At 44.2% G+C, this 14,852-nt stretch overlaps 1 protein-coding gene across 4 annotated transcripts in view; it reads right to left on the bottom strand.

Annotated features, from left to right (window-relative positions):
- The window catches only part of LOC125090007 (nuclear receptor coactivator 5-like), a 75,696-nt gene that overhangs the window by 39,566 nt on the left and 21,278 nt on the right, over positions 1–14,852 (bottom strand). For 2 of the 4 annotated variants that reach the window (XM_047712552.1, XM_047712554.1), the window contains exon 1: positions 6,980–7,075. The exons of the other annotated variants lie outside the window; for them this stretch is intronic. The gene's annotated coding sequence lies outside the window, so the exon portion shown is untranslated. Of the gene's footprint in view, positions 1–6,979; positions 7,076–14,852 lie in introns of those variants that run through there. 4 annotated transcript variants of the gene reach the window in all.

The following is a 14,852-nucleotide window of genomic DNA, read 5'->3' as shown; positions in this document are numbered from 1 at the left end:
TTCATCCAATTCCCAGCATGGTTCTAGCACTGTCCATCCTAGAAGACTGGAATGTTCAACATAAAGATGGACATGTTTGATTACACCATAACCAATAATCAACTAAAAACTGATCACAGACCTAAATAAAAGAGTCAAAAGTATACAATTCTTAACTTTTTAAAATATTATATTTATTTATTTGTCAGAGAGAGCGAGAGAGTGCACAAGCCGGGGGAGTGGGAAGCAGAAGGAAAAGCAGGTTCCCTGCTGAGCAGGGAACCCGATGTGGGGCTTCATCTGGGGACTCCAGAATCATGACCTGAGCTGAAAGCAGATGCTTAACCTACTGAGCCACCCAGGTGCCCCTACAAATATTTTTTTAATGGTGTCTTTTAAAGCACAAAATTTTAAAGATTTGATAAAAATCAACTTGTCAATTTTTTTCTTAAAGATTTTACTTATTTGACAGAGAGAGATCACAATTAGGCAGAGAGGAGGGCAGAGGGGGAGGGGGAAGCAGACTCTCCACTGAGCAGAGAGCCAGATGTGGGGCTTGATCCCAGACCCTGAGATCATGGCCTGAGCCGAAGGCAGATGCTTATCGCCTGAGCCATCCAGGCGCCCCCAACTTGTCAAGATTTTTACTTTTTTTTTTTTTACAGCATACGATGGAGGGGAGGGGCAGAGGTCAAGGGAGAGAGAGAATCTTAAGCAGGCTCCATGCTCAGCACAGAGCCTGTTGTGGGGCTTGATCTCATGATCCTGAAATTAAGACTGAGCTGAAATTGAGAGTCAGATGCTTAACCAACTGAGCCACCCAGGCACCCCCCAGCCTGTCAGTTTTTTAATGCTTGTGCTTTTGGTGCCATAATCAAAAATCTTTCTCTAACCCAAGGTTGTAAATATTTACTCCCGTGTTTTCTTCTAAGAATTGCATACTTTAGGGACACCTGGGTGGCTCTGTCAGTTAAGTGTCTGCCTTTGGCCCAGGTCTTCATCCCAGGGTTCTGGGACTGACTCCCACATCAGGCTCCCAGTGCTCTTCATCCCACTTGTGTTCTCTGGCTCTCTCTCTCAAATAAATACATAAAATCTTTTTTTTTTTTTTTTTTTTTTTAGGATTCTATGTATTTATTGACACAGAGATAGAGATCACAAGTAGGCAGAGAAGGCAGCAGAGAGAGAGGGGAAAGCAGAATCCCCACTGAGCAGAGAGCCTGATGTGGGGCTCAATCCCAGGACCCTGAGATCATGACCTGAGCCGAAGGCAGAGGCTTAACCCTCTGAGCCACCCAGGTGCTCCCAAATACATAAAATCTTAAAAAATAAAAAAAGGAAGAAAGATAATACAAAGAGGAAATCTTTAAAAAAAAATACTTGTAAATCTTGTATTGACCTTGTATTCAGGACATATAAGGAACTCTTACAATTCAATAATAAAAAGAAAAATAACGCAATTTTATTTTATTTTTTTTTAAAGATTTTATTTATTTATTTGACAGAGAGATCACAAGCCGGCAGAGAGGCAGGCAGAGAGAGAGGAGGAAGCAGGCTCCCTGCTGAGCAGAGAGCCCGATGCGGGACTCGATCCTAGGACTCCGAGATCATGACCTGAGCCGAAGGCAGCGGCTTAACCCACTGAGCCACCCAGGCGCCCCAAATAACGCAATTTTAAAACAAGCAAATGGGGAAGCCTGGGTGACTCAGTCAGTTGAGCCACTGTCTTTGGCTCAGGTCCTGATCCCAGCGGGGATTAAGTCCCGCATCGGGCTCCCTGCTTGGTGGGGAGGCTGCTTCTCTCTCTGCCTCTGCCTGCCACTCTGCCTGCTGGTGCGCTCTACCTCGCAGGCACTCGCTCTCTCTCTCTCTCTCTCTCTCTCTGACAAATACATACATAAATAAATAAAATCTTTAGGGGCGCCTGGGTGGCTCAGTGGGTTAAAGCCTCTGCCTTCGGCTCAGGTCATGATCCCAGGGTCCTGGGATCGAGCCCCGCATCGGGCTCTCTGATCCGTGGAGAGCCTGCTTCCTCCTCTCTCTCTGCCTGCCTCTCTGCCTATTTGTGATCTCTCTCTGTCAAATCAATGAATAAAATGTTTAAAAAAATAAATAAATAAATAAATAAAATCTTTAAATAAGTAAAACAGGCAAATGATTTTTTTTATTTGATTTGATTGATTGATTGATTTTAGAGAAATAGCACAAGAAGGGTGAGGAGCAGAGGAAAAGAATCAAGCAGAGTCCATACTGACCGTGGAGGTCAACTAGGGGGTCAATCCCAAGACCCTGAGATCATGACCTGAGCCAAAACCAAGAGCTGGACATTCAACTGACTGAGCTACCCATGTGCCCCTAAAATGGACAAAGGATTTAAGTAGACATTTCTTCAAAGAATATGTACACATGGCACAAAATACATGAAAAGGTGCTCAACATCATTAGTCATAAGAAAAGTACAAATCAAAACTACAATGATATCACACCCATGAGGATGGCCACTATCAAAAAACAGAAAATAATAAATGTTGGTAGATGTGTGGAGGAATTGGAACCCTTACACACTGTTGGCGGACATGTAAAATGGTGTAGCCACTATAGGAAACAGAATGGCAGTTCCTCAAACAATTAAAAACAGAATTATCGTATCATTCAGTAATTCCACTTCTGGGTATATACCCAAAAGAACTGAAAGCAAGGTCTTGGGAGACGTTTGTACACCCAAATTCATGGCAGCACAGTTCACACACAACAGCCCAAAGATGCAAGCAATCCAAGTGTCCATCAGTGGAAGAGTGAATGAACAAAATGTGGTATATACATAGACTGGAATAGTCACCCTTAAAAAGGAACGAAATTCTGACACACGCTACACCATGTATGAGTCTCGAAGACATTATACTGGATGGAATAAGCCAGTTACAACAGGCAAACATTTTATGAATCCACTTATATGGGGTTATCTAGAGGAGTCAAATATATAGAAACAGAAAGCAGAATGGAGGTTGCCTGAGGTTAGGAGGAGGGAGAATAGGGAGTTGCTGTTTAATGTGCAAGAAGTTTCAGTTTTGCAAAAAGTCCCAGAGACTGGTTGCACATAAGGTGAACATACTTTCTGCCACTGAACTGGACACACAAAAGCACTTAAGATGAAAGCACCTGGGGGGCTCAGTCAGCTGAGCATCTGACTCTTGATTTTGGTTCAGAGCCCCACGTGGGGCTCCACACTCAGCTGACAGTCTACTTGAGATTCTCTCTCCCTCCCCCCACGCATACACTCTCCTTCTCTATCTCTAAAAATAAATGAATGTTGGGGTGCCTGGGTGGCTCAGTGGGTTAAGCCTCAGCCTTTGGGTCGGGTCCTGGTCTCAGGGTCCTGGGATGGAGCCTCATGTCGGGCTGTCTGCTCAGGGGCGAGCCTGCTTCCTTCCCCCTCTCTCTCTGCCTGCCTCTGCCTACTCGTGATCTCTCTCTCTGTCAAATAAATAAATAAAATATTTTAAATAAATTAATTAATTAATAATAAATGAATGTCACAATCAATAAATGCATAAATAAAAAATAAAAATAAATGAAGGTCTTTCTAAAAAAATGGTTACGACAGCAATTTTGTCATGTGTGTCTTACCACAATTTTTTAAAATTCATGTACCAGTGACACACATCCCATTCCTTTCAAGTGTGCCACCCAGTGACTAGTGACTCAACAAGTCTATACATGGCACTGTACTCACCGCAGTGTCGCCAGCATGTGTCACACACAGCGCTATTACAGTACCACTGGCTCTAGTCTCGGTTTTGTTTTGTTTTTTAGTTTAAATCACAAAGAGACAGCACTTCATTGACTAGGATGGGTATCACCGAAAGTGTTGGGTGAGCGGCCCTGGGAATGCAGGAGAACAATAAAATGGCCTCCAGGCCGCCATCTTCCCCTACTCAGGACTTTCCCACCAGAAGGACATCTGAGTCACCCTGAGTAAACCAAAACCTATACCAGAAACAGAAACCAGCCACTTTGGGACTTTCCAACCCCAACCTCTAACCTTACCAAATACGGTTATGAGCCCCCACCCTGCCCTGGCCTAGTAAAAGTTCACTTAACCCCTTACCGCACAACTTCACGCAGAACCTCGCCCGAGGGCGCCTTTAATAAACCTTGCCTTGTGCCTATCTCACCTGGTGTCGTGTATCTCGCCTGTAAAACCTTACAAAAAGGACAGGGGCTGGTGAGGAGGTAAAGAAACTGGAACCCTCATCTATTGCTGCTGGGAATGTAAAATGGTACAGCCCCTCTGGAAAGCAGTTTAGTAGGTTCTTAAAAAGTTAAACATGAATAGCCATTCAACCCACCTAACCGAAGAGAAATGAAACACACGTCCACACTCAGACTTGTGGGCCAATGATCACAGAAGCATTACTCACAAGAACCAAACAACGAAAACAATTCAAATGTCCATCAACTGGTGAACGGGTAAAAAAAAAAAAAATGTGGGATATCCGTGCCATGAAATACTACTCAGCAATAAAAAGGAATTAAGTATTGAGATATGCTACAACATGCATGAATCCCACACCACCACAGTGGAAGCCAGTCACCAAAGGCTACATGTTATTGGTGGAGGAGGTCACTGAGAGGACATGACCTGTGAGCAGGATCTCAGCAACAGGAGGCTCCTTGCCCCCTTCTCTGTCCCTGGACTATGCATCCAGGTTGCCATTCCTACTCCCAGAGGCTGTCCTAGAACAAAGCCTTCAGGGAGCGATGTGATGTTGAGACCATATGGACAGCACATGACTGAATGCAGGTTAAGATCTCTATAGAAACTGGTAAGATTTGGCAGGTGGGTGTAGAGATCTACTTACCTTGTAGCTGCCCAAGACACATCTTCTATTTAAGCTCCTTTGCTTATTATACCTCACACCTCCCAATCGGCAGTGGTCTGCCTCTTGCTTGGGTCTCTCTCTGCCCTCCGCCCATTTCAGATTATACCCAGAAGCTTCCAAGAAGCTTACAAACCAACAATTATATAATTATGATTCCATTTATATGAAATATACAGAAAATGTGAATTCATAGAAACAGAAACCTTATTGGTTGCCCAAATGACTAAAAAGGGGTACGGGGCATCTTTCTGGGGGGACAAAAATTTTCAAAATTGACTGTGGTAAAGGTATTGTGTAAATTTACTAAAAATCATTAAATTTAAAATGACTGAATTATGTGGGATGTAAATTACACATCTCAGTAATATACTGTTTAAAAAAGTGAACTCAGACTTCTCGGTTAGACACTGAGGATCAATTTGGCCTGATCGGTGCTTTGCCATTTAATTTCCATAAACCAAATTGAGTGCAACCTACACCTCCTGGATTTTACTCAAAATAGGACTAAAACACACATATGAAAACCACAGCATAGGATGGTCATGATACCCTTTGCAAGTCCTTCGAAGTGTAATAAAAACATACGTTAGTTGTCAATTTACAAGTGTGTAAGAAGGAGATAAATTTTTCCACCATGAGCTTGGGAAGAGGGTCACCCCACAGGTCAGCCTGTCATGGGAACTAGCAAAATAAAACCTCACCCTAGAGACGGGTGGTCACCCACCCAAACACAATAGCATTCTCAACACTTAGCTAAGGGCAGGATTAGAAAGCCAACACTGAATTGCAGGTAGCCTATAGTCTGCTCCCACTCCCCCATTATGGCAGAGCCATGGCCGGAGGCATTTGCCTTGCAAAATAGGTAGCCTCAAAAAAAAGAAAAAACAACAAAACAAAAACAAAATAGGTGGCCTCTTGGCCCCCACTGCCAATGGGACTGGGATAAAGCTGAATTACAAAGATGACCAAAGGCAAAACAAAACCATAAACCTCAGTTTGGAGCTTTCAATATTCAATTCCTTCAAGAGTCGTTATTTTATTTATTTAAGGAATCTCTACACTCAAAAGGGGGCTCAAACTCAGGACCCCCAAGAACAGTCTCACACTTCTCCCACTGAGCCAGCCAGGCACCCTTCCTTCAAGAGTAATACTGACCTTAACTCATTTCTTTCCAGGTCACCAAACTCCCACAGAAGACCCAACATGCCATACTTGCTCAAATGCCTCTTTCAGACAGGGCACAACCCTCTTGATCACTCCCATACTTCCAGCCTAGCCAACCTTGGCCTCAGATTCCCCCACTCAGGCATGGAGCTTAGTGCAGGGGATACAGGGCAAGAAGGTAAGAACACTGTCTTGCTCTCCTGGGAATAATTTATTAATCAAGCATTACGCAGTCAGAACGGTTACTAAATAATCACTGAAGCAAAATTAGAACTGTATGGTAATAGGCAGGGAAGCACAGGCACTTTGGAAATGGTGCAACAGAATGTATCTGTTCTAAACTTTTATCCATATTAACTCATCGAACCATCAAAAGATCCTATAAAGTAAGATCTATCACTACCCTATTTTGGGGATGAGAAAGTGGACACAGAGAGGTAAGATAACTTGCCCAGGGACACACAGCTCGTCAGCGGTCCACCCACATGCACACACGCGTCTGACCGCAGAAGCCTGGGGCAATCACCAAATCCGCTGCCTCGGTAAATACTGGCAGAAAGAATGAACTGGAGACAGTCACAGCACATTAGCAAGAGCCCACCCCCCACTCCCAAGGAGGTAAAGGGAGGCCGAGGCAGGGCTAATCCAGACAGCACCAACCTGCTGCTGACGACGAGGACACGCCAAGGCAGGAAGGCAAGAGGATACACAGGCAGGCTGTAACGGAGGCAGGGGAGGGTGCCGGGGTTCCCGGTTCATCCCCAGCTAATGCACCAGGCCCACCTGCCCACTTCTCAACTGGAGAAACTGAGGTCCCCAAGGAGCCAGAACATAGGTTCTGAGGCACTGGCCCGCCTCCGCCTCCCCAGGCTCTCCAGTCGGGAGGTGATTAGGGGCACAAGGTCGGCAGGGAGGCAAGACCGGGGCCCCTCTGCCCTTGGTGGAATACTTACCCCGCCCGACCAAGGTGTTCTTCCAGGGTTCCCTCACTCAGCGTCCCGCGCCTTTCCTCCTCAAGCCTTTCCACTCTCACCTCTCCCTGCGCGCCTGCGCGCCTGCGGCCCCGCCCCCCAACAGGCCCCGCCCCCCACACCTCACGGGCGAGCAGCCCACAGCGCCCCTGCAGGCTGGGAGGTGTAGGCCCACACACTGTCTTGACTGGTCTTTCTTGTTCCTTTTCCTCTGCCCTTTCCTTGCACATCCCTCCTTGCCCTTCCCTCCCCCCCTCACCTTCCCTTTGCCTTTCATGTTTTCTTTTTTGTTTTTTTTTAAGATTTTATTTATTTATTTGACAGACAGATATCACAAGTAGTAGGCAGAGAGGCAGACAGAGGAGGAAGCGGCTCCCCATGGAGCAAAGAACCCGATGTGGGGCTTGATCCCAGGAACCTGGGATCATGACCTGAGCCAAAGGCAGAGGCTTTAACCCACTGAGCCACCCAGGTGCCCCTACCTTTCATGTTTTCAATCACGCAGTCGTTCTTTCACTCATTCCAACATTTAACAATTATGTGTGTGCAAAACAGACAAACAACAACAACAACCAAACAAAACAATTAAATGTGCTCCAGAAATTGCTCACTGGGGAGAATGCAGGGAAGACAAAAATCCTGTGCCCATCAGCTTACATTCTAGAAGATGACAACAAATGAGTGACTTTCTAACTTTGTTATCCCCACCCACAGATGCAACACATTTTACATCCCTTTCCAGTGTATACACACACACACACACAAACACACACACACCCATAAAACTAAAACTCAAGTTTCACAAAGTAATACTTGATGGGCAGCTCGTCAAAAGACAACCAGAAAACTTGTGACCAAGCACAACTAACTTTGTTAGACTTCCTGCAGTAATGGAGAATTCTACATTGACAGTCTCAATAGTATCTCAGAAAGGGGGGACAAGGAAAGGAAATTTATAGGGTTGGGGGTCTGGGCTTGGGTAGTTCAAGCAGGTCTTTCAAAACAAGACCTAATAGGCAGGAAAGACATTGCAAAGCAGGTAGAAAGATTGAATTTTAGAAGGACATTTTATTTCCTTTAGCTTATTGGCTATCAATTATTGAATTTAAACGGCTATGGAACTTCCTCTTTAATAAAGATTTTATATATTTGTTTGACAAAAAGAGAGGGAGACCACAAGCAGAGGGAGCAGCTTTCAGCGGGAGAGGGAGAAGCTGGCTCCCCGCTGAGCAAGGAGCCTAGGACTCTGGCTCATGACCTAAGTCAAAGGCAGATGCTTAACCAACTGAGCCACCCACATGCCCCCACCTTTTTTTTTTTTTTTTAAGATTTTTTTTTTTTTAAGATGAGCCCAAGATGGGACTCAAACTCACGACTCTGAAATTAAGACCTGAGCAGAGACCAAGAATAGGTCGCCCAACCAACTGGGCCACCCAGGCACCCGATGATACATAGCTTTAATGAAAAATATCCTCTTTTTTTTTTAAATTTTTATTTATTTATTTGAGGGAGAGAGAGAGAGGGAAAGCACAAGCAGGGAAGAGGGGCAGACAGAGAGAGAGAGAGAAGCAGACTCTCCGCCAAGCAGGGAGTCAGATGTGGAATTTGATCCCAAGACCCCAGAAGTATGACCTGATCTGAAGGCAGACACATAACTGATTGAGCCACCCAGGTTACTCATTCTCCTAGTTTGAAAGAAATGTTAAATGTAATTTCCTTGATATTTATGTACTAAATAAATTGTAAGTTTGAATTATTTTTATCGGGGCACCTGGGTGGCTCAGTGGGTTAAAGCCTCTGCCTTTGGCTCAGGTCATGATCCCAGGGTCCTGGGATCGAGTCCCTGTTTCCTCCTCTCTCTCTCTGCCTGCTGCTCTGCCTACTTGTGATCTCTGTCTGTCAAATAAATAAATGAAATCTTAAAAAAAAAAAAAAAAAAAAAAAAACAAGGATTGTCTGAGATTGGGCAAATGTCTTGACATAAATTTTAGGATTAGAGAACACATCAAGGCAAGGGTCTTAAAGCAAGTCTCAGTAAGTAAAACTGTTTGACGGGCAACCTGTTCTCCTCGATGAGCAATCCCGATGGGATTCCCAGTGTGAGAGCCCATCCTGCAAACTGTCCAGAAAAATAGGTTTAAACAAATTCCTAAACCAAACAATTATTTACTGATTTACAGACTTATCTTACTGAGCACAGCATCATTTTTGCTGTATTCTACAGGGCAAAGCAATAGCAAAGAGCATCCAGACTCAAGGAAAGGGGAAGAGACCCCCATCTCTTGATGCAAGGAGTATCAAAGAATGTGACCAACTTAAATCTGCCACACATTTGAGGGCACCTGGCTGGCTCAGTAGTTAGCATATGTGACTCTTGATCTTGAGGTTGTGAATTCAAGCCCCATGCTGGGTGTAGAGATTACTTTAAAAATAAAATCTTTTTTAAAAAAATCATCCACATTTGGATTATTTGGAAAATAAGGAGTTCCTTAGGGAACTCTCCTATACCCTTAGAGATATAGGAGAAGCAGGCCACATGGATTGGCTGATCATTGTAAATTAAACTTTACTTCTAGGGGCACCTGGACGGATCTGCCTTCCTATCAGGTCATGATCCCAAGTTTGTGGGACTGGGCCCTGCATCAAACTCCCTGCTCAGTCGAGAAGTCTGCTTCTCCCTCTCCCTCTGCCCTTCCTTTTGCTCATGCTCTCTCTCTCTCTCAACGAAATAAATAAAATCTTTTTTTTGAAGATTTTATTTATTTCGTTGAGAGAGAGATCACAAGTAGGCAGAGAGGCAGGCAGAGAGAGAGAGAGGGAAGCAGGCTCCATGCTGAGCAGAGAGGCCAATGCGGGGGCTCGATCCCAGGACCCTGAGACCATGACCCAACCCAAAGGTTGAGGCTTAACCCACTGAGCAACCCAGGTGCCCCAATAAATAAAATCTTTTTTTTTTTTTTTAATTTTAAAATGAGGGGCCAGGGCCTGGGTGGCTCAGTGGGTTAAACCTCTGCCTTCGGCTCAGGTCATGATCTCAGGGTCCTGGGATGGAGCCCCGCATCGGGCTCTCTGCTCAGGGGGGAGCCTGCTTCCCCCTCTCTCTCTGCCTGCCTCTCTGCCTACTTGTGATCTCTCTGTCAAATAAATAAATAAAATCTTTAAAAAAAAATTTTTTTCAATGAGGGGCACCTGAGTGGTTCAGTCTGTTGGGCATGTGCCTTCAGCTAAGGTCACAGTACTAGGGCCCTGGGATTGAGCCTCGTGTTGGGCTCTCTGCTTAGTGGGGAGCCTGCTTCTCCCTCTCCCAGTGCCTGCCATTCCCACTGCTTACGCGTTCTCTCTCTCTCTCTCTCAAATAAATAAAATCTTTTTAAATTTTTTTTTTAAGTGAAATAAACTTGGGGCGCCTGGGTGGCTCAGTGGGTTAAGCCGCTGCCTTCGGCTCAGGTCATGATCTCAGGGTCCTGGGATCGAGCCCCGCATCGGGCTCTCTGCTCAGCAGGGAGCCTGCTTCCCTCTCTCTCTCTCTCTCTGCCTGCCTTTCTGTCTACTTGTGATCTCTCTCTGTCAAATAAATAAATAAAATCTTTAAAAATAAATAAATAAAATAAATTAAAATGAAATAAACTTTCTTTCTGGCAAGGAAACCTAAATATAAATACTCTTAACACTTTCTAGTGCCAACCTTGGGTCTCAAAAGTTGGGTCCAGTCTTTCCAAATACATTTTCCTTTTCTGCAAACTATATCATAACATGAATTAGGGCTGGTGTTTGTTAGGTCTATGACTGTACCGATTTTCTTTTTTTTTTTCTTTTAAAGATTTTCTTTATTTATTTGACAGAGAGAGATCACAAGTAGGCAGAGAGGCAGGCAGAGAGAGAGGAGGAAGCAGGCTCCCCACTGAGCAGAAAGCCCGATGGGAAACTCAATCCCAGGACCGAGATCATAACCTGAGCTGAAGGCAGAGGCTTAACCCACTGAGCCACCCAGGCGCCCTGTACTGATTTTCAAGGAAGTCCTATTCCCCTATGCTTTTGTCTCTGAAAAGGTGTTTTACCTGTTTTGGCTGAGAAATGGGGAATATTGGAAAGCGACCAGCATACAAAGCAAAATTGGAAATATGCGTAGTGATCACTTTTTTTCCAAAGATTAGATACTGAAAGCCATTTGTAACCAGCTATAATAGCATACCCAGAAAAAAAAATGATAAAACTAAAAAAGAAAAGGTTAACATAAAAGCAATTCTTTCCATCTTTATGGTACAGTAAATAGGCAGAGAATGCAGAGGAGCATGACTAGAATTGGCCTACGAAGATCTCAAGAGCAAAACCAGAAAGACAAGGTGAGAGTTTGATTCAGAATTTGTAAAGTATTCTTCATTTCATCTACTTGGTCTGATGATCTTGGAATAGCTGTTCTTCTTCTCATGCTGCTTGCTTCTAGAGGAATCCGAGAATATTGAGATGGCAGCCCAATTGTCAGAAGGTAATGAATCGATAACAAAAGGTGATAGATACATATAGTGGAATATTATTCGGCCTTCAAAGGAACGGAAATTCTGACACATTCTGACACATCCATGACGTGATGAACCTTGAGGACCAAAAGTTAAGTGAAATCAGCTATTCACAGAAGAGTAAAATACTATTTGATTCTCCTGACATGGGGTACTAAAGTCAAAATCATGGAGACAAAAAGCAGAATGGTGGTCACCAGGAACTGGGGGAAGGGAAGGTGAGTGTTTAATGGGTACAGTTTTAGTTTTGCAAGATGGAAAGTATTCCGGACTTGGTGGTAGTGATCATTACACAACTATGTGAATGCACTTAATGCACCAGAATTGTACATTTAAAAATAGTTAAAATAGGAGCACCTAGGTGGTTCAGTCAGTTGGGCGTCTGCCTTCAACTTGGGTCATAATCCCAAAGATCCTGGGATCAAGCCCCAAGTTGGGTATCCTGTTCAGCTGGGAGCCAGCTTCTCCCTCTACCTCCCCCCACCCACCCCCCACCTCATGCTGTCTCTCCCTTTCTCAAGTAAATAAATAGAATCTCTGGAGCACGTGAGTAGCTCAGTGGGTTAAGCGTCCACCTTCAGCTCAGGTCTTGATCTCAGGGTCTTGGACTTGGACTCCTGGCTCAGCTGGGAGCCTGTTTCTCCCTCTCCCTCTACCCCTCCTCCCTGATCGTGTACTCTCAATGTCTCTCTCTTTCAAATAAATAAATGAAATATTTTTCTAAATAAATAAAATCTTTTTAAAAAAATAGTTAAAAACTATTTTTAAAAATAGTTTAAAAAAATAGTTAAAATAAGGGGCACGCTCAATCACTTGAGCGTCTGACACCTGATTTCAGCTCAGGTCAGGATCTCAGGTCATGATCTCAGGTCCTGGGATGGAGAGCTGCCTTAGGCTCCATGCTCAGTGTGGAGTCTGCTTGTCCCTCTCCCTCTGCTCCTTTCCCCACTTAAGCTCACTCCCCCACTCTCTCTCTCAAATAAATAAATAAATAAACCTTTTTAAAAGCATTAAAATAAAAAATAGTCAAAATAGTAAATGTTGGGGGGCCTGGGTGGGTCAGTCATTAAGCTTCTGCCTTTGGGGGCACCTGGGTGCCTCAGTGGGTTGGACCTCTGCTCAGGTCATGAACTCAGGGTTCTGAAATTGAGTCCCGCATTGGGCTCTCTGCTCAGCAGGGAGCCTGCTTCCCCCTCTCTTTCTGCCTGCCTCTCTGCCTACTTGTGATCTGTCAAATAAATAATAAATAATCTTAAAAAAAAAAAAAAGAAAAGAAAAGAAAAGAAAACTCACTTAAAAAAAAAAAAGCTCTGCCTTTGGCTCAGGTCATAGGTCCAGGGTCCAGGAATGGAGCCCCACATCAGGCTCCCTGCTCAGCAGGAAGCCTGCTTCTCCCTCTCCTACTCCCCCTGCTTGTGTTCCCTCTCTCTGTCTGTGTCAAATAAATAAATAATAAATAAATCTTTAAAAAAAAATAGTAAATGTTGTTCTGTTTATTTTACTATAATAAAAAATACATTTAAAAGGGCAATAAAACCCAAAAAGTGTTAAAGAGTCTTTCCTTGGGGCACTTGGGTGGCTCAGTGGGTTAAGCCTCTGCCTTCGGCTCGGGTCATGATCTCGGGGTCCTGGGATCAAGCTCCACACCGGGCTCTCTGCTCACCAGGGAGCCTGCTTCCTCCTCATCTCTGCCTGCCTCTCTGCCAACTTGTGATCTCTGTCTGTCAAATAAATAAATAAAATCTTTTAAAAAAAAAGTCTTTCCTTTATATCTTCAATAAATTCACCTTTCTTGCTCTTGTATCAGGGTAAGAATCTTTTTTTTTTTCCCCAAGATTTTGTCTGTCAGAGAGAGAGAGAGAGCACGCAAGAGCACAAGCAGGCAGAGCGGCAGGCAGAGGCAGAGAGAAACAGGCTCCCTGCCGAGAAAGGAGCCCAATCCAGGACTAGATCCCAGGACACTGGGATCATGACCTGAGCTGAAGGCAGTGGCATAACCGACTGAGCCACCCAGGCGCCCTCAGGGTAAGAATCTAATCTATGTTCACAGGAAACTGTCTCTAGAACACCTTTTCAAACATCTGCAGCTTTACTAAACCCCTCTGGCTTCCAATACAATTTGGATCTTTTAGGTCACCTTCAGGGTTGTGTAAAATAATAAAAGGAAATCTCACTAAAATAAAGCCAGGAGGCCAGAAGGGGGAGGTCTTATGCCATACCACTTGATGTCAAACACAGGAAGAATGGTCAATTACAGACCCAGCAGAAGAATAATCACAAGAAAGAATGATCATTACAGACCCCAATAAGGAAAGATGTTCACTTCATCTCCTCTATAATCAACTACCCCAGCAACTCAGCCAATGAGAACCATCATCACGCTGAAATCTTGCTTTTCTCCAGGGGACTTTTGTTCAAAACAACCTCTCCCAGATTCCTCCTTCTTCTCCATAAAATAACATTTCTCTTTCTTTGTTGTACTAGCCTATGGATTTTGCTGCAGTGGATCTGTCCAGAATTGCAATTTTCTGATATTCCCAAATAAACCCATTTTTTGATGGTAAAGTAAGTTTTATGTTTAGGGACATTACTTGGTGTCATAAGTGGGATCCAGCAAGGATGCGAGCGCCCACGCGCGCGCACACACACACACACACACACACAACTCCAAGATTGGTAAGCAAACAGGAGCTGGTATCCATAGGGCCCATTGAGCTCATTGCTTTCTTGCTGACTCTAGAGTTGAAGTGACATATGTCTCTCCTGAATTTCTAACACTGCTCTCTGCATTTTAAGCTCCCTGGCCTTTATTTGGGATCTGTCTGAAGGATTTTCCTTTCTGAGATTACTCATTTGGCCTTTAGTCTGACTCCATTTTGGAACTGTACTGTTCCTATCACGATTGTGCTGGCTGTTAGCCCAATTCCTTTTGGGAACTGGGCCATTCCTATTAGAATAGCAGTTTAGGAATTTTTCTTTTTGCTCTAGAGAAAAACCCTTAAGGGGCGCCTGGCCGGTTCAGTCAGTAGAGCATGTAACTCTTGATCTCAGGGTTGTGAGTTCAAGCCCCACATGGAGTGTAGAGATTACTTAAAAATAAAATCCTAAAAAGAAAAGAAAAAAAAAAACCTCTAAGAAATGGGATTCCAGTCATCAAAATGTTTGGAGTCACCCCCCCACACACACACTATTTCTGGGACTCCTGCCAGTTTTATGTTTAAAAACTGTGGTCTTGGGGTGCCAGGGTGGTTCAGTCGGTTAAGCATCTGCCTTCAACTCAGACCATGATCCCAGGCACTTGGAATCAGGCCCCCAGGACAGGCTCCCTGATTAGCAGG

Source organism: Lutra lutra, chromosome 17 (assembly GCF_902655055.1).
Source record: "Lutra lutra chromosome 17, mLutLut1.2, whole genome shotgun sequence".
NCBI lineage: Eukaryota > Metazoa > Chordata > Mammalia > Carnivora > Mustelidae > Lutra > Lutra lutra.
This window is presented reverse-complemented; position numbering and strand designations above follow the sequence as displayed.